The sequence below is a fragment of the Zingiber officinale genome, chromosome 2B (genome assembly GCF_018446385.1).
Source record: "Zingiber officinale cultivar Zhangliang chromosome 2B, Zo_v1.1, whole genome shotgun sequence".
In the NCBI taxonomy this organism is placed as follows: domain Eukaryota; kingdom Viridiplantae; phylum Streptophyta; class Magnoliopsida; order Zingiberales; family Zingiberaceae; genus Zingiber; species Zingiber officinale.
The window spans coordinates 21,398,915-21,418,757 of NC_055989.1; the positions used below are offsets into that span (position 1 = coordinate 21,398,915).

Here is a 19,843-nt window from a genome sequence, read left to right on the forward strand (position 1 = left end):
CTTAGTCAGTGAATTCTCTTCTCGATTAGGCGATCGACTCCCGATTCTGCTACACACTATATCAACTCCACAACTCGGACCACTGGAAGCTTGGCAGAACCAGCCCCACAGACAGTCTGAGATTATCTGCTTAGATCATCTGAACAAATAAGTTAGAATTAATTTTGTGTAATTTTAATTCAGTATTTTCCCCAATATCTCCATCAACAGATTGTCCAACAATCTTGAAACATATTTTGATTTTGTTGAGATGGCCACAGAACAAAGTGTTGATGTGCAATAGACTCAACATATTAAGGCTCTTTCCGCCCCAATTGGAACTATGCCAATCAACCACGGGGAAAGGCCAGAGAAGTTTACTAGATTGAACTTTAAGAAGTGTAGCAGAAGATGCTCTTTTACTTAACCACACTCAATCTGGTTAGGTTCTTGACCGAGGACCCTCCTAAGTGTGTTGAGGATGCTGATGCACAAACCATCAGTACAGTGGAGGCATGAACTTACTTTGAGTTCCTTTGCCGAAACTACATCCTCAACTACCTTGTTAACTCACTCGTTGTGTATAGCACGAAGAGAACGACTAAGGAGCTATGAGAATACCTAGACAAGAAGTACAAAACGGAGGATGCAGGGGCCAAGAAGTTCATCGTGGGTTGATTCCTGGACTATAAGATGGTTGACTCCAAGACGGTAATCAGCCAAGTCCAGGAGATTTAGGTGATCTTGCATGAGATCCACTTATAAGGGATGATTTTGAGTAAAACCTTCTGGGTGGTTGCTATCATTGAGAAGTTGTCTCCCGACTTGAAAGACTTTAAGAACTACCTGAAGCACAAGTGGAAGAAGATGATGAACGCTCTTCTATTAAATTTTGGAATGTCAGAGTTCACATAGGGGAAGCTGTTTTAACAGCTAATTACTTTTTAAATAAGGTGCCTCAGAAGAAAATAGATGAGAAATCTTATGAGTTGTACAATGGAAGACAATTGTCCTATAAATATTTATGTATGTGAGAGTATCTTACCAAAATTTTGGTGCCTAATCTGAAAAAGATTAAGATATGACAAAAAATTGTTGAATGCATATTTATTGGATATGCGCATAATAACAATGCGTATCGATTTTTTTTGTACGAGTCACAAATATCGAATATACACAAAAACTCGATAACTATTATCAAGAAATGTCTCGTTCTTCGAGCATATGTTTCCGTATAAGACTTGAGAGGAAGTTAGCTCCTTAAAATGGGCATATGAAACACAAGATGAAGATGATGATGAGGAACCAATCGAGGTTAAGCTTAGATGGAGCAAAAGGGCTGGGGTAAAAAAAATTCTACGGATCATATTTTATCGCTTTCATGTTGGAAAGTGAACCCCGAAATTACTCAGAAGCTGTGAGCTCTTCTGGTGGACCTCACTAGAGAGAGCCAATTGCATCTAAGATAAAATTATCTTGCAAAATCATACTTGGAAACTTGTGGATCTTCCTCTGGGAAGTAAACCACTAGGTTGCAAGTAGATCTTTAAGAAGAAAATGAAGTCAGATGACATAATTGATAAGTATAAGGCCAGATTAGTAATCAAAGGATACCAACAACGAGAAGACCTTGATTACTTTGATACATGTTCTCCGATGTCGGAATAATTTCCATCAGAGTATTGTTGACTATTGCAACTTTATAAAATCTTGAAATACATCAGATGAATGTAAAGATAGTCTTTCTAAACAGAGATTTAGAAGAGAAAATCTACATGGAGCAATCTGAGGGGTTTTCTATACTAGGACAAAAAAAAAAGGTTTGTAGATTAATGAAGTCATTATATGGCTTGAAACAAGCGATAAAACAGTTGTTGGTGCAACCTTAGGTCAAGGTTGACCTGGTTGACCCGACTCGAGTTGACTTGACTCGAGTTGTATTTTGATGTTTGACGAGAATAGAAGAATTGTATCTTGATGTTTGACAAGAATACAAACTTGGGAGATTGTGGGTGCAACCTTCGGTCAAGGTTGACCTGGTTGACCCGACTTGAGTTGACTTGATTCGGTAAAGTCCAAGTATGGAGACTTGGTACGGAAAAGTCCAAGCAGGGAGCTTGGCACGGGGAAAAGTCCAAGTATGGAGACTTGGCACGGAAAAGTCCAAGCAGGGAGCTTGGCACGGGAGAAGTCCAAGTATGGAAGCTTGGCATGGGAAGTCGGAGAGGGCTCTGCACTGCCTCCTGACTAGGCCGAGAGGGCTGTAGCTCGTTCTCCTGACTAGGTCGGAGAGGGCTCGGCTCGTTCTCTGGACCGACGAAGTCGGAGAGGGCTCTGAGCTCTCTCCTGACCAGGTCGAGAGGGCCCTGAGCCTGCCTCCTGACCCGAAGCCTGAGAGGGCCTGAGCTCTCTCCTGACTAGGCCGAGAGGGCTCTGGAGCCTGCCTCCGGACCGCAGAGTGGAGAGGGCCTCAGCTGCTCTCCTGACCAGGCCGAGAGGGCCCAGAGCTCGCCTCGACCGACGAGGAAGCCGGAGAGGGCTCAGCTCGCCTCCTCGGACTAGGTCGAGAGGGCTGTGAGCTCGCTCTCAAGACCGTGAAGGCCTTAGAATTTAGGGACGGAAGCTCTAAACCACATAGGCATTGGATCGGCCGCCAGATCGATCCGATACTATGGGTTTTTCGATCCCGTGACCGATCAAGAACCAAACAAAGGGCTCATCAGAAAGTTATCGATCGGTCACCGCACCGATCGTGAAACGACAGAGAAGGTAGGGGATCGATGCGGACCGATCGATAGCCCGATCGGTCCACGCACCGATCAGCCGCCAACTCTCACAGAGTTGGTTGATCGTCCGGGACCGATCGGCCTGATCGGTCCACAGACCGATCAGGGTCCTCCTGGACCGATCAGGATGGAGCCTGATCGGTCCAGGCCTAGCCATTGCGACAGAACGGCTAGATTTTGTGTCTTCTTTGTCTTCTTCGCAGGTGCAGGATATAAGACCCCTACAGTAGACGAAGTTCTGGCTGCTCCTCTTTCTTACGAGACTGTGATTTGAGCTTTGCTGAGCTCCCTATTCCTGAAGCTTCGTGTGAGCTTCCCTCGACTGGGTGATCAGCTGTTGTTGACATCGTGAAGTTGCTGCTTCATCGAACTCCAGTCGACGAGAAGGCAAGCAAAGTGTTTTTACATTTATATTGTTCTTGTTTTCTTTCTCTATTGGTTGTACTCCATTCTTGCTGTTGCAAGAGAGATTGTGGCGAGGTTTCTCCACCCAGAAGGAGTTCATATTAGCCGATTATCCGGGGTCTCATCCACCGACGGATTGATAGGCTTCGTCCACCTTACGAACACGCCGAGGAGTAGGAGTATCATCTCCGAACCTCGTTACATCATCGTGTTTGAGGTTTGATCTTCTCCACTTTCGTTTCTACATTGTATTTCCGCTGCGCTAACCTAAATTGTAGGAAGAAACGATAATTTGAGGTCGGCTATTCACACCCCCCCCTCTCTAGCCGCTATCCGAAGGTCCTAACAACAGTGACATGAGAAATTTGATAATGCATGAAGGAATGTGGATTTAGATTAATGAATGTGATAAATATATCTACATGAAAGCCACAGAGAATAACTACGTCATCTTATGTCTATATATAAATAACATACTTATCATTGGGAGTAATGATAAGATAATCAAATCCACTAAAAATATATTGAACTCAAGATTTGACATGAAAGACATGAGCCTAACTGATGTGATTATAGGAATTAAAATTCTTATGATAACAGAAGGATTTGTTCTTAGTCAGTCCCATTACGTGGACAAGATTTCTTGAGAAGTTCACCAAGGATGATACTACGTTGGCATGAACACCGATAGATACGAGTCATCATCTATAAAAAAAAATTGAGGTAAAAGTATCTCTCAGATAGAATATAATACTTTTGAGTGATTGGAAGTCTGATGTACTTGATAAATTCTACATGACCATACCTGACCTACACAGTAAGTAAACTGAGTAGATACACAAGTAATCCCGGTGTTGAGCACTGGAAAGGAATAATTGGAATACTGAGGTACTTGAGGTATACTCATGAATATGAACTGTATTATACGAGATATCCTGTTGTAATCGAAGGATACAACGATACAAATTGGATATCTGACATAAAAGACTCTAAGTTTACGAGTGATATGTATTCTGAAACAACCAATACCTAGGACCTTGTCATATCAGCAACTAACTCAAACTTTTAATCAAGTACATTCACTATCACATATGACATGCACCTCCACATTTATTCAAAATCAACAACAAACAAAACCAAAAAGAAAACAATCCAAAACATAAGACCAGTACAATCACCTCCAATTATGCTAAGAAGTTTAAATTTCCTAGCATTCCATGAAATCTCCAGACAGTGCGTGTTGCATCTCATCTCTGCCTCTCGGTCAATCTGTCGTCGAGTCCCCCATAACCTTCTTAATGCCACTTCCCTCACCTGTTAAGAATAAGTCATGAGTCCACTGACCCAGCAAGTATAATTCATATATAGGTTCAACACATAACTATAAAAGAAACATGTACAACTAGCAAGGAAGAAATAAAAACTTTAATCATATCATAGCAAAGGTATAGCTACATCCTATCATCATGACACAAGTAAGCAAAGAAAACCTTAGAATGACATAAAGAGATAAACATGGGGCTATAGTGATGAACCGTTAAAGTGCACAGTTCCTTATCAGTCATAAAACTTGAGAGGTACCTCTTAGGTGTTAGTCATTTTCAGTCATTTATCAGTCATCAGTCATGTTTGGAAGGACCCTCCTTGGAGGTCATCCCAAGGCACCCAACCGGTATCGACACCACCTAGACCCACATTTTGTTGGTTGGTCTTAGGAAGATCGTGTTGGTTCCACTGTACAAAAATTTTGTACAAGTGTCGAATCTTTCCTAAACAACCTATTATGTTCTTTAAAAATTAAATTAGGAATCGCAAACGGAACTTAACATTATTGATTCCAAATTTAACTTATCTGTTCTTAATAGTTTAGACTTAGATCGCAAGCGGAACTTAACGCTATTGATCCAAATCCACCTATGTTATAAATTTAATTAAATATTAATGTCCAAAATTGGCTTCCAGGACTGCATGGCGAGGCACTAGTCCTTCTTGGGTATGAGATCATCCAACACCGCCTAGACAAAGCCTTTTAAGGAAATTTAATACTTAATTTCCTTATATAAATCTAGGTTTAACCAAAAAGAACAATCGAATCACAAATTCAAAAAATAAAAAAACACAAACTCAAATCACAAATTCAAAACTCTAGAATCATATACCTCTTGTGTTTGGAATTCATATAAAGAAGAACTAGCATGATGCGGAAAATAATTACTAGATATACCTCTTCTTTGTATGCTAATAACCTCGAGATCTTCTACCGTATTCCTCGCCTCCTCTTGGACGTCGTGTGAGCGACGATCCTCCAAGATGAACACCACGCAAAACTCCTCCTCCTTCTCTAATATTCGGCCACCACCACCACCAAGGAATAAAAGAGAGCAAGGGGAAAGGAAAGGGAGAGAGGGCTGACCATAAGAGAGAGTACCAACAAGAGAATAAGAATTGATGTCTCATGAGGTCTCTCCTCCCCTTCTTTTATAATACTTGCCCAGGCAAATAAGGAATGATTTTTACAAAAATTAAAATCTTCCTCTTGTTATTCCTTTCCTCCTTTTTAATTCCTTTTTTTTTCTTCTCTTGATTGAATCAATTGATTGAATGCTTTTAATGGTCGGCCCCTTGCTTGGACACCAAGTAAGGGTGGCCGGCCACATCATCATGAACAGAAAAAAATTTTATAAAATTTTATAAAAGAAGAAATCCTCTTATAAAATTTTACAAGCTCTCTTTCCTTTTGTGGATGTTAAAAAAGGAAAGTTTTAAAAATTAAAACCAAATTTTAAAATTTAAAACTTCTCTTCTAAAATTTTTTTTTTTAACATAGTTATAAAAAGGAAAGTTTTAAATTTAAAACTCTCTTTTTAAAAACCATGTGGATGGTTAAAAAAATGAAAGTTTTAAAACTTTCTTCTAAATAATGTGACCTAATTCAAATAAGGAAAGTTTTATAATTTTAAAATCTCTCTTTTAAAACTTGTAGATATTTACAAAGAGAAGATTTTAAAAATTTAAAACACCCCTCCTAATTTGAATTATGGTGGTCGACCCCTTCTTGCTTGGGCACCAAGCAAAGGGCCGACTCCTTTGAGAAAGAAGTGGTCGATCCCTATGTCTTGGTCACCAAGCCATGGGTCGGCCCCCTCTTGGACACCAAAATGGACTTTTCATGAGTGGATTTGAGGCTTCATTGAGGCTACGACAGGGACCTTGAGGAGAAATTGGTTTTGACCTCCCGACGAACTCGAGTATCCCGTGTTCGCCCCAACACACAACTCAAATTCATCAATAACAACTCATTCCACTAGAGAGTTATTATTGCACTACCGCACCAATCCCAAATTAAATTATGGGCTCCTTCTTATCATGAGTATGTTAGTCTCCCTGTGTTTAAGATATCGAATGTCCATTAATTTAATGAGTTACTAACAACTCATTTAATTAACATCTAGTCCAAGAGTAGTACCACTCAACCTCATCATCATGTCGGACTAAGTCCACCTGCAAGGTTTAACATGACAATCCTTATGAGCTCCTCTTGGGGACATTCTCAACCTAAATTACTAGGACACAGTTTCCTTCTATAATCAATAACACACACTATAAGTAATATCATTTCTCAACTTATTGGGCCTATTGATTTATCGAGCTAAATCTCACCCTTTGATAAGTCAAAGAAATAAAAACTAAATATATGTGCTTGTTATTATATTAGGATTAAGAGCACACACTTCAATAATAACTAAGGTCTAGTTCTTTTATTAAGTCAGTAAAAAAAGAACTTATTTTAAATGGTCCTACTCAATACACTTAGAGTGTACTAGTATAATTTATTAGTCAAGATAAACTAATACCTAATTACACTACGACTATTCCAACGGTTTGTTCCATTCCATCTTAGTCGTGAGCAATTGTTTATAATTTATAATGATCTGATAACATAATCTTCTGTGTGTGACACCACACATCATGTTATCTATAATATAAATTAATCGAACAACTACAAATGTAGACATTTTTTACCAATGTGATTCTTTATTTCAAAATAAATGTTTACAAAAGCTAGGTTTTTAGTATACACTCTAACAATCTCCCACTTATACTAAAAGAATAAACTATCATATCTGCTGCCATACATCTGATTCTCATCCCCTCTACATGCCGATCAAAAGCTTTCGCCAAAAGGGCCTTAGTGAAAGGATCTGCCAGATTATCTGTGTTAGAGTGTATACTAAAAGTTTAGCTTTTCTAAACATTTATTTTTGAAATAAAAGAGTCAGATTGGTCAAATGTCTATATTTATTTGTTGAATATAGCTGTTCAATTAATTTATAAAGTAGATAACATAGTGTATGTTGTCACACACAGAAGATCATGTTATCGGTTCTTTATAAATTATAAACAGTTGCTCATGACTAAGATGAAAAGGAACAAACCATCGGAATAGTCGTAGTGTAATTAAGTATTAGTTTATCTTGATTAATAAATTACACTGGTACACTCTAAGTGTATTGAGTAGGACCATTTTAGGTAAGTTCTTTTTTGTACTAACATAATAAAAGAACTAGACCTTAGCTATTATGGAAGTGTGTGCTCTTAATCTTAATATAATAATAAGCACATATATTTAATATTTATTTCTTTGACTTATCAAAGGGTGATGTTTAGCTCGATAAATTAATATGCCCGATAAGTTGGGAAATGATATTACTTATAGTGTGTGTTGTTGATTATAGAAGGAATATGTGTCCTAATTATCTAGGTTGAGAATGTCCCCAAGAGGAGCTCATAAGGATTGCTTTGTTAAACTCTGCAGGTGGACTTAGTCCGACATGACAATGAAGTTGAGTGGTACTACTCTTGAAGCTAGATATTAATTAAGTGAGTTGTCAGTAACTTACTTAATTAGTGGGCATTCGTTATCTTAAACACAGGGAGACTAACACATTCATAATAAGAAGGAGCCCATAATTTAATTTGGGATTGGTGCGGTAGTGCGATAATAACTCTCTAGTGGAATGAGTTATTATCGATGAACTTGAGTTGTGTGTTCGGGGCGAACACGGGATACTCAAGTTCATCGGAATGTCAAAACCAATTTCTCTTCTAGGTCCCTGTCGTAGCCTCATTATATCCTCAAGTCCATCCAAATATAAGCTCATCTTGATGTCCAAGAAGGGGGTCGGTCCAATGCTTAGAGACCAAGCAAGGGTCGGTCACATCCTCTTCTATAGGAGCCGACCCTATTGCTTGGTGACCAAGCTAGTATGGGCCGACCACAATAATTCAAACAAGGAGGGTTGTTTTGAATTTTTAAAATCTTCTCTTTGTAGAAAACTATAAGTTTTAAAAAAGAGATTTTAATTTTAAAAACTTTCTTTATTTGAATTTGGTCACATGTTTTAAAAGAAAGTTTAAAAGATTTTAAAACTTTCCTTTTTTAACCATCCTCATGGTTTAGGAAAAAGGAAGAGAAGTTTTGAAATTTAAATTTTCTATCACTATGTTAAAAAAGGAAATTTTATAAGAGAAATTTTAAATTTTAAAACATGATTTTAATTTTTAGAACTTTCCTTTTTTAACTCCTACTTTAGGAAAAGAGAGCTTGTAAAATTTTATAAGAGTTTTTCTTCTTGAAAAATTTTATAAAAAAATAATATTCCTTTCCTCTTATGGGGGTCGGCCACCCTTGCTTGGTGCCCAAGCAAGGTGGCCGACCATATTGAAAAAAAATAAAATTATCAAATTAATTTTTGGTGATTAATTCAATCAAGAGAAAAGAAAAGGAAAAATTAAAAGGGAAAAGGATAATTAGAGGAAGATTTTAATTTTTGTAAAAATTCTTTCCTTATTTGCCGTGGGCAAGTATTATAAAAGAAGGGATGGGGAGGTTTCATGAGACACAACTCTTATTCTCTTGCTTAGAGGATCTCTTGGTGGCCGGCCCTCTCTCTTCTCCCTTTCCCTTTGCTCTCTTCTCCATGGTGGTGGTGGTGGTGGCCGGATTTTAGAGGAAGAGGAAGAAAGGTTTTGGGTGGTGTACATCTTGGAGGATCGTCGCTCACACGACGTCCAAGGCGAGGCGAGGAATACGCCAGAAGATCTCGAGGCATTAGCATACAAAAAGAAAGTATAATTAGCAATTATTTTCCGCATCATACTAGTTATTTTTTTTTTGTAAGAATTCCAAACACAAGAGACATTAGATCTAGTTTTTCGAGTTTGTGTTTTCTTCTTTTTCGAATTTGTGATTCGATTGTTCTTTTTCGTTAATCTAGAGTTATTTAAGGAAATTAAATATTAGCTTTCCTTAAAAAGTTTTGTCTAGGCGGTGGTAGTTGCTCCCATATCCAAGAAGATCATGTGCCTCGCCATGCAGTCCTGAAAGTCAATTTTGGAAATTAATATTTAATGGAATTAATAACATAGGTGGATTTGAATCAATAGTGTTAAGTTCCATTTGCGATTCAAATCTAAACCATTAAGAACAGATAAGTTAAATTTGGAATCAATGATGTTAAGTTTCGTCTGCGATTCCTAATTTAACTTCTAAAGAACACAATAAGTTATTTAAGGAAAGGTTCGACACTTGTATAAAATTTTTATACAGTGGAACCGGTATGTTTTCCTAGGACTAACCAACAATTGGTATCAGAGCTAGAGTTTGCCTCTGTATGTTTTGGTTTTCAAATTAATTATGCACATGTCATACATAATTTAGGCAGGATAATAGTAGGATGTGCTAACTTTGTGGTTGCAGGCTCCAACTATTATGACATTTAGATATTGTGTGTGATTGGACCCTTGGACATGTCAAGGGCATTATTTTGTGTGCATGATTGTATGTATCAAATACAGCAGGAGCTATATTATTTTTGGAATTTTATTTTTTCAATCTAAAATACATGTACATTCATTTATGGAATATAGGATCAATATTTGTAAAATTTTATACTTGTCGCGGATCGTATCTTTATGAGGCGTGGTTCTATTGGAGGACCAGAGGCGCAGCGGAATAAGAAGCAAGATAGATGCGACAACTCGACCCGATGGCGGTGGCTAAAGATGGCAGCAGCTAGGGTTGGAGCATACTGAAGACAGTGATAGAAAATACCATAATAGTTGGAAAATTAATTTCCAAAGTTATTGCTTTTATTTACTGTGATGTTTATGTGCATGTGATGTGTGCTGGCATAAATTAAAATCCTCATTTTTAAATAACTAAGTGGGAGAGAAATTTTAATAAATTCCACGGTCTCCATTACTGGTTTGTAAGTGATGTAAACAAACGTGCGCGTTGGCTCTGAGTGCCTTCCTCCATATCGGATGAGTTTGTTTGTGGATCACTAGATCAAACTTCCATTTTGGATAACTATAGGAAATTAATTAAGAGCGTGTGATCTTCTCCATCGGAAGGGGCACAATCTTATTAATGGACTAAGTGTTAAGTAATGGTATACACTTAGGCACGTCTAATAGTATCCTCCCCATCGGGTTCACTACTATTATTTGTGTGACCGAAGGAAAACCAACTATTAATTTTATTTGTCATAAAGTTAGGTTGATAAGAATAAAATTAATGGGTAAAACCTCCTCTTACAAATGTTTGATTTTGTATATGTCCACACTATCGTGGCATGCAAAATTCACGGTGATTTGAGGTGTTGGTTAATTTAAAATAGTATTGTTTGAGGAATCAATATTATTCTAAATTTAGAATCTTGACCAAAGTTTATTTTTGTGATTCTTAGGATGACTTTCAACCCACTAGCAATTATACTGAAAGAGAACAAACTTACTGGCCCCAATTATATTGATTGGAAAAGGAACTTGGACATTGTTCTTACTGTTGAAAGTTATAAGTTTATACTGACTGAGGCTTGCCCTAATACACCTGACGGTGACTCTACCCCAGAGGAGATTGAGTATCATAAGAAATGGGTAAAAGCAGATGAGATGGCGCGGTGTTACATTTTGACATCAATGTCAAATGTATTGCAACATCAGCATCAAGATTTACCAACAGCTTATGATATAATGAACAATCTCAAAGAACTCTTTGGACACCAGAGTCGGACTGCTAGGCAAGAGGCAATGAAACAATTAATGACAGCCACCATGTCTAAGGGGACATCCGTAAGGGATCATATCCTCAAAATGATGGTTTATCTGAACGAAATACAAGTCCTTGGAGGAGAAATCAATGGGAAAACCCAAGTCGATATAAATCTCCAAACGCTACCCAAAAGTTTTGAGCAGTTCCGCCTGAACTATAACATGAACAAAAGAGAGTATATGTTGGTGGAACTTCTGACAAAACTACAGACAACAGAAGGTATATTTCGTCAAAGTTCTCAGATTCACTATGCTGAAAATGGTTCTACTTCTAAGCCAAAAGGCAAGAAGAAAGCTGGTCTTTCAATAAGATGAAATACGGACAAATTTGGAATGAAGAAGCCAAAAAGCATTTGTCATCTCGCCAGAACAAATTTCCATCCTGGAATCAGAACAATAAAGGTATATCTCATGCTCTATTAGTTGAAACATGTTTAGCGGTGTTATCTACCAGCACCTGGTGTGCAGATACGGGAGTCACTGATCAAATCTGCAATTCTTTGTGGGGGTTCCAGGAAACCTGACGACTATTTGAAGGAGAGATAACCGACTACATGGGCAATGCTACTAAGGTGGCAGCTGTTGCAGTGGGACCGATTCAGCTTGCACACTAGATGCTCTTTGCCTTTTTCAATGAATCACTCTGGTTGCTTCATATGGATGTTTTCTTCAAGACTTCTGTTAAGAAAAGTTGTCTTGACATCCATTTGCCAAATCTCATAATCCATATGAGCAGCAATGGATAAGAGTATCCGGATAGACTTAAGCATAACTACTGGTGAAAATGTCTCCTCATAATAGATTCTCTCTTTCTATGTGTACCCTTTCGCAACAAGCCTTACTTTGAAGGTTTCTACCTTCCTGTCTGTCCCTCTTTTCCTTTTGTAGACTCACTTGCATTCAACGGTTTTTACACCATTTGGTGGTTCTACAAGCTCCCAGACCTTATTAGAATACATAGATTCTATTTCAGAATTCATTGTCTTTTGCCAAGATACTGCATCTTTATCTTGGAGTGCTTCGTTATATATCTGGGGATCAAGTTCATGTTTTCCCGGGATCAAGTCCGAAGACTCTCCCAAAAACATGAATCTCTCAGGTTGCCTAACAACCCTCCCACTACGACGAGGCACTGTCTGTAACTGTGCATCATTTGTAACATGTGTTACAGTTTTTGTGGTACTTCATCTTGTACTGTTGGTACTAAAGTAGACGTGTCCTCTCTTATTTCTTCTAGAACAATTTTACTTCTGGGCTTGTGGTCTATAATATAGTCTTCTTCTAAAAACTGGGCATTGGTGCTAACAATGACCTTCTGGTCTTTAGGACTATAAAATAAACCACCTTTCGTTCCTCTATGATAACCCACAAACACGCAAACTTCTGTATGAGATTCTAAGTTACCAGCATCTGCTTTCAGCACATGTGCTGGACTCCCCCAAATCCGAATATGTCTTAGACTGGGCTTTCGCCCATTCCACAATTCTGTGGGAGTAGAGGATACTGATTTAGAATGTACCAAGTTCAGAATGTGCGCTGCTGTTCAAGAGCGTATCCCCAAAACGAATTTGGTAATTCTGAATAACTCATCATCGATCTAACCATCTCCATAAGGGTGCGTTTGGTTCAAGTCATCATCTATAACCTTGGTTATGTGATTACCAGGTAATCACATAACAAAGATTATAGGGAATATAACATAACTTATTAGGTGTTTGGTTCGATTAAGATTATACAATTATTTAATTTTACATTTACTAATTTACCCTTTAACTTTTTGAATTAATTTAATTCAATTAAAACCTTCCTCCTCCTCTTATCTGTCTGCTTTTCCAAACGAGAGCGGAAGGAAGGAAAAACAAGAAAGGAAAGCAGTCAAAAAAGGGAGAGAGACGCTCGTTGTTGTGTTCGTCTTCCTCCATCAGCCCCTGCTGTTGCTCCCGTGGGCACAATAAACTTCTTCACGCTTCTGCTGCTGTTTCCCTTACTTGTTTCCGCCACCCCGCCTCCATCTCCGCCGCCGCAGCCGCCGCGGACAGGGCGCAGCCGGGAAACCCAGGGGGAGATCGACGCGCTTACAGCGTTCAGGCTCGCGCTCCGTGACCCTCTCGGCGGGCTCGACGGCTGGGACGAGGCGTCTCTCTCCGCACCTTGCGACTGGCGCGACGTCGCGTGGGAGCCGAACGCCGCCCGCGTCGTCGAGCTCCGACTCCCTCGCCTTCGCCTCTCCGGCCTCATCTCTCCTCGACTTGCTGACCTCCGGCTTCTGTAGAGTTTGAGCCTCCAGCTTCTGTAGCGTTTGAACCTCCTCATTGGCTCTGTGCCCGCTGCCTTTCTTCCAGGTATCCGCTATCTGGACCTCTCCTCTAATGCATTGGCCGGCCTTGTCCCGGCCAACCTCTCTTCCGCCACCACGCAGCTCCAGTTCCTCGACCTCTCCTACAACCGCCTCCGCAACATCATCCCCGGAGACCTCGACCGTCTCCCTGCGCTTTCTTTCCTCTACCGTGGAAACAAAGCTTTCCTCTTTGGGCAATTTTGGAAAAAAATGTTGATAACCCCGGAATCGTAGAAAACCTAAGGTTTTCAAGGTTTTTTGATTCCTGGTTCTATTCCCTAATTGCTGATGTGGCGATAATGTTGCATTACCCGGAATCGCCAATTACTTAAACCAAACACGATTATCGTTGATAACCAACTAAGGTTATCAACGATAACCCCGAACCAAACATGCCCTAAGAGTCATATTCCTTCGTTTTGCCACACCATTCTGTTGGGGTGTACCAGGTGCAGACAACTGGGATTGAATCCCGGCTTCTGATAAGTAATTCCTAAACTCTCCTAAGAGGTATTCGCCACCATGATCAGACCGTAGTGCTTTGATACTTTTACTAAGACGGTTCTCCACATCAGCCTTGTACTCTTTGAACTTATCAAAGCACTCAGACTTGCGGCGCATCAAGTAAATGTATCCGTATCTCGAATAATCGTCTATAAAGGATACAAAGTATTCGAAACCACCTCTTGCATGGATAGACATAGGATCACACAAATCAGAATGAACCAGTTCTAACACATCTTTGGCTCTATATCCCTTGTCCTTAAAAGATCTCTTGGTCATTTTACCTTCTAAGCAAGATTCACAAGTTGAAAAGTTTTCCAACACTAATGAATCCAAGAGTCCATCGGCTATAAGCCTTTGAATCCTACTTAAATTAATATGTCCAAGCCTTAGATGTCAAAGATATGTCTGGTTCATTTCCGAAGGTTCTTTTATCTTATTAGAATTAGAAGATGTGTTATTAATTTCCATATTTTGCATTGTGAGAGAAATTGGATTTAAAATATATAAATTGCTAACTAATGCACCAGAACTGATAATAACCCTTTTTCTCTTTATAACCACATTGTCATTAAAAGAAACAGAATATCCATCCAAATACAGTTTAGAAACTAAAATTAAATTATTTCTAAAACTGGGTACATAAAGATAATTTCTTAAAACCAAAATTATATTCCTATCAAAAGATAAGTAGACGTCTCCCACTGCAACAGCCGTCACCTTAGTAGCATTGTCCATGTAGACGGTTATTTATCCTTTAAATAGTCATTGGGTTTCCTGAAACCCCTGCAAAGAGTTGCAGACATGATCAGTGGCTCCCGTATCTACACATCAGGTGCTGGTAGATAACACCGCTAAACATGCTTCAACTACATCCTTTCAACTTAGAAGTAGAACCATTTTCAGCATAGTGAATCTGAGAATTATGACGAAATAGCCATTCTGCTGCCTGAAGTTCTGTCAGTAATTCCGCCAATGAATACATTTTTTTATTCATATTATAGTTCAGGCGGAAATGCTCAAAACTTCTGGATAGCGTTTGGTGAATCATATCGATCTGGGTTTCCCCATCAATTTCTCCTCCAAAGATTTGTATTTCGTTTAAATAAGCCATCATCTTTAGGATATAATTCCTTACGGGAGTCCCCTCTGTCATGGTGGCTGTCATTAACTTTCTCATAGCTTCTTGCCTAGCGGCCCGATCCTGGTAACCAAAAAGATCCTTGAGATTGTTCATTATATCATAAGCTGTTGGTAAATCCTGATGCTGATGTTGCAGCACATTTGACATTGAAGTCAAAATGTAACAACGCGTCATCTCATCTGCCTTTACCCATTTCCTATGATTCTTAATCTCCTATTGGGTAGACTCACCATTAGGCGCATTAGGACACTCCTCTGACAGTACAAACTTATAGCCCTCAGCAGTTAGGACAATGTCCAGGTTTCTTTTCTAATCTATATAATTGGAACCAGTAAGTTTATTCTCTTTCAGTATGATGGACAGTGGGTTGAAAGTCATTCTAAGAATCACAAAATAAACTTTCGTCAAAACTCTAAATTTAAAATAATATTGATTTCTCAAACAATACTATTTAAATTAACCAACACCTTGAACACCGTGAATTTTGCATGTCACGATAGTGTGGATGTATACAAAATTGAGCATTTGTAAGAGGAGGTTTTACCCATTAATTATCTTGTCAACCTATGATAAATAATTAATAGTTGGTTTTCCTTCGGTCACACAAATAATAGCAGTGATTCCGATGGGGAGAATATTAATAGACGTGCCTAAGTGTATACCATTACTTGACACTTAGTCCATTAAATAAGATTGTGCCCCTTCCGATGGGGAAGATCACACGCTCCTAATTAATTTCCTATAGTCATCCAAAAATGGAAGTTTGATCTAGTGATTCACAAACAAACTCATCCGATATGGAGGAAGGCACTCAGAGCCAACACGCAAGTTTGTTTGCATCACTTACAAACCAGTAATGGAGACCGTGGAATTTAAAAAATAAAATCCCTCTCCCATTTAGTTATTTATGGTGAGGAATTTTAACCTAGTAAGCACACATCACACACATAACAGTAAATAAAATCAATAAATATGGAAAATAATTTTCCAACAATTATAACTTCTTCCATCACTATCCTTCGCGTGTTGTCATCCCCAAGGATCATGCCGTCGGATCCATCGAGCTTCCTTTTCCACTGTGCCTCTGGTCCTCCAATAGCACCACGCCTCGTAAGGATATGATCCGCGATAAAAATAGAATTTTACATATATCGATCTTATATTCCATAAAGGAATGTACATGTAATCTAGATTGAAACAAAAATGTAAAATCCTAATAACTAATACAGCTCCTGCTGTATTTAATATTACAATCATGCACACACAATAAAATGCCCTTGACATGTCCAAGAGTTCAATCACACACAATATCTAAATGTCATAATAGTTGGAGCCTGCAACCACAAAATTAGCACATCCTACTATTATCCTGCCTAAATTATATATGACATGTGCATAATCTAGCAGAATTCTAAACACACAGAGGCAAACCATAGCTCTTATAGCAATTGTTGGTTGGTCCTAGGAAAATCGTGCCGGTTCCACTGTACAAAAATTTTGTGCAAGTGTCGAGCCTTTCCTAAACAACCTATTGTGTTCTTTAAAAATTAAATTAGGAATCGCAAACGGAACTTAATATTATTGATTCCAAATTTAACTTATCTGTTCTTAATGGTTTAGACTTAGATCGCAAGCGGAACTTAACACTATTGATCCAAATTCACCTATGTTATAAATTTAATTAAATATTAATTTCCAAAATTGGCTTTCAGAACTGCATGGCGAGGCACTAGTCCTTCTTGGGTATGAGATAATCCACCACCGCCTAAACAAAGTCTTTTAAGGAAATTTAATATTTAATTTCCTTATATAACTCTAGGTTTAACAAGAAAGAACAATCGAATCACAAATTCGAAAAATAAAAAAACACAAACTCGAATCACAAATTTGAAACTCTAGAATCATATACCTCTTGTGTTTGGAATTCATACAAAGAAGAATTAGCATGATGCGGAAAATAATTACTAATTATACCTCTTCTTTGTATGCTAATAACCTCGAGATCTTCTGCCGTATTCCTCGCCTCCTCTTGGACGTCGTGTGGGCGACGATCCTCCAAGATGAACACCATGCAAAACTCCTCCTCCTTCTCTAATATTCGGCCACCACCACCACCAAGGAACAAAAGAGAGCAAGGGGAAAGGGAAGGGAGAGAGGGTCGACCATAAGAGAGAGTACCAACAAGAGAATAAGAATTAATGTCTCATGAGGCCTCTCCTCCCCTTCTTTTATAATACTTGCCCAAGGCAAATAAGGAATGATTTTTATAAAAATTAAAATCTTCCTCTTGTTTTTCCTTTCCTCCTTTTTAATTCCTTTTTTTTCTCCTCTTGATTGAATCAATTGATTGAATGCTTTTAATAGCCGGCCTCTTGCTTGGACACCAAGCAAGGGTGGCCGGCCACATCATCATGAACAGAAAAAAATTTTATAAAATTTTATAAAAGAAGAAATGCTCATATAAAATTTTACAAGCTTTATTTCATTTTGTGGATGTTAAAAAAGGAAAGTTTTAAAATTTAAAACTTCTCTTCTAAAATTTTCTTTTTTAACATGGTTATAAAAAAGGAAAGTTTTAAATTTAAAACTCTCTTTTTAAAAGTCATGTGGATGGTTAAAAAAAGGAAAGTTTTAAAATTTTTAAAACTTTCTTTTAAATAATGTGGCATAATTCAAATAAGGAAAGTTTTATAATTTTAAAATCTCTCCTTTAAAACTTGTAGATATTTACAAAGAGAGGATTTTAAAAATTCAAAACACCCCTCCTAATTTGAATTATGGTGGCCGACCCCTTCTTGCTTGGGCACCAAGCAAAGGGCCGACCCCTTTGAGAAGGAAGTGGTCGGCCCCTATTGCTTGGTTACCAAGCCATGGGTCGGCCCCCTCTTGGACACCAAAATGGATTTTTCATGAGTGGATTTGAGGCTACGACAGGGACCTAGAGGAGAAATTGGTTTTGGCCTCCCGACGAGCTCGAGTATCTCGTGTTTGCCCCGAACACACAATTCAAGTTCATCAATAACAACTCATTCCACTAGAGAGTTATTATTGCACTACCGCATCAATCCCAAATTACATTATGGGTTCCTTCTTATCATGAGTATGTTAGTCTCCCTGTGTTTACGATATCGAATGTCCATTAATTTAATGAGTTACTAACAGCTCATTTAATTAACATCTAGTCCAAGAGTAGTATCACTCAACCTCATCGTCATGTCGGACTAAGTCCACCTACAGGGTTTAACATGACAATTCTTATGAGCTCCTCTTGAGGACATTCTCAACCTAGATTACTAGGACACAATTTCCTTTTATAATCAATAACACACACTATAAGTAATATCATTTTCCAACTTATTGGGCCTATTGATTTATCGAGCTAAATCTCACCCTTTGATAAGTCAAAGAAATAAATACTAAATATATGTGCTTGTTATTATATTAGGATTAAGAGTACACACTTCAATAATAACTAAGGTCTAGTTCTTTTATTAAGTCAATATAAAAAGAACTTACCTTAAATGGTCATACTCAATACACTTAGAGTGTACTAGTGTAATTTATTAGTCAAGATAAACTAATATCTAATTACACTACGACTATTCCAACGGTTTGTTCCTTTCCATCTTAGTCGTGAGCAACTGTTTATAATTTATAATAATTTGATAACATAATCTTTTGTGTGTGACACCACACACCATGTTATCTATAATATAAATTAATTGAACAATTACAAATATAGACATTTTTGACCAATGTGATTTTTTATTTCAAAATAAATATTTACAAAAGTTAGGCTTTTAGTATACACTCTAACACATTTATCTAATTACCCTTACTTAGGTCGTCATTCAAGCCTATCAACCTTAACCTTATATACAATTAAGGAACATAGCATAGTTCCGTCATGGCAATTTGTACAGGTAGTTACACGAAAACATAATGCATTTTTAATCAAACCTTTATGCATCAACGATTGAAACACTACACTATGCATGTGTATCCACTATCTCCTTTAGCTAAATATGCATATAGATAACTTTTAACTAACCAGGTGTCTAAGCATGGTGATCTTGTTTCCAGGTTCATATAGACACACTAAGTTATACATGATCAAAGTATTCCACAATTCAAATATGAACTTGTCGAGACACTTTTGAATCAGCAACCAAGCATGTGTAACAATAATTTAGAACAAGGAGCTATATAGATAAGCCTAAAGCTAATGTAGAAACCATATGAACATAGAACTGTACCTGTGTTGAGACATTGGGAGCTCAAATTGAAACATGTACAGGAACAACCAATACCTCAAGTTATGCACGCCTAAGAACAGTGAAAACATAATAACATGGTCACCACCACTCAACTAGAACTAAATTATATACACCAACAACCAATACATAAAAATCGGACAGGAACACTAGTAACTAGAAGATCATAGTCGGACTGTGCTCACAACAATACGGAACCCAATCTATTTCAACCTAAACTAAAGAGAACAACACATAATATGATCTTGAATTTCAGCAATGCAGTAAATCCATATCCGTTCAGCAACCAAATCTGACT

At 38.0% G+C, this 19,843-nt stretch overlaps 1 long non-coding RNA gene across 1 annotated transcript; it reads right to left on the reverse strand.

Annotated features, from left to right (window-relative positions):
- Positions 1–4,213: 4,213 nt before the first annotated feature.
- On the reverse strand, positions 4,214–19,603 carry LOC122045478. The gene is made up of 2 exons (XR_006129993.1): positions 19,528–19,603; positions 4,214–4,484 (listed from the first exon to the last, which is right to left on the reverse strand). It is a non-coding gene; the product is annotated as an uncharacterized LOC122045478 (long non-coding RNA).
- Positions 19,604–19,843: the final 240 nt, after the last annotated feature.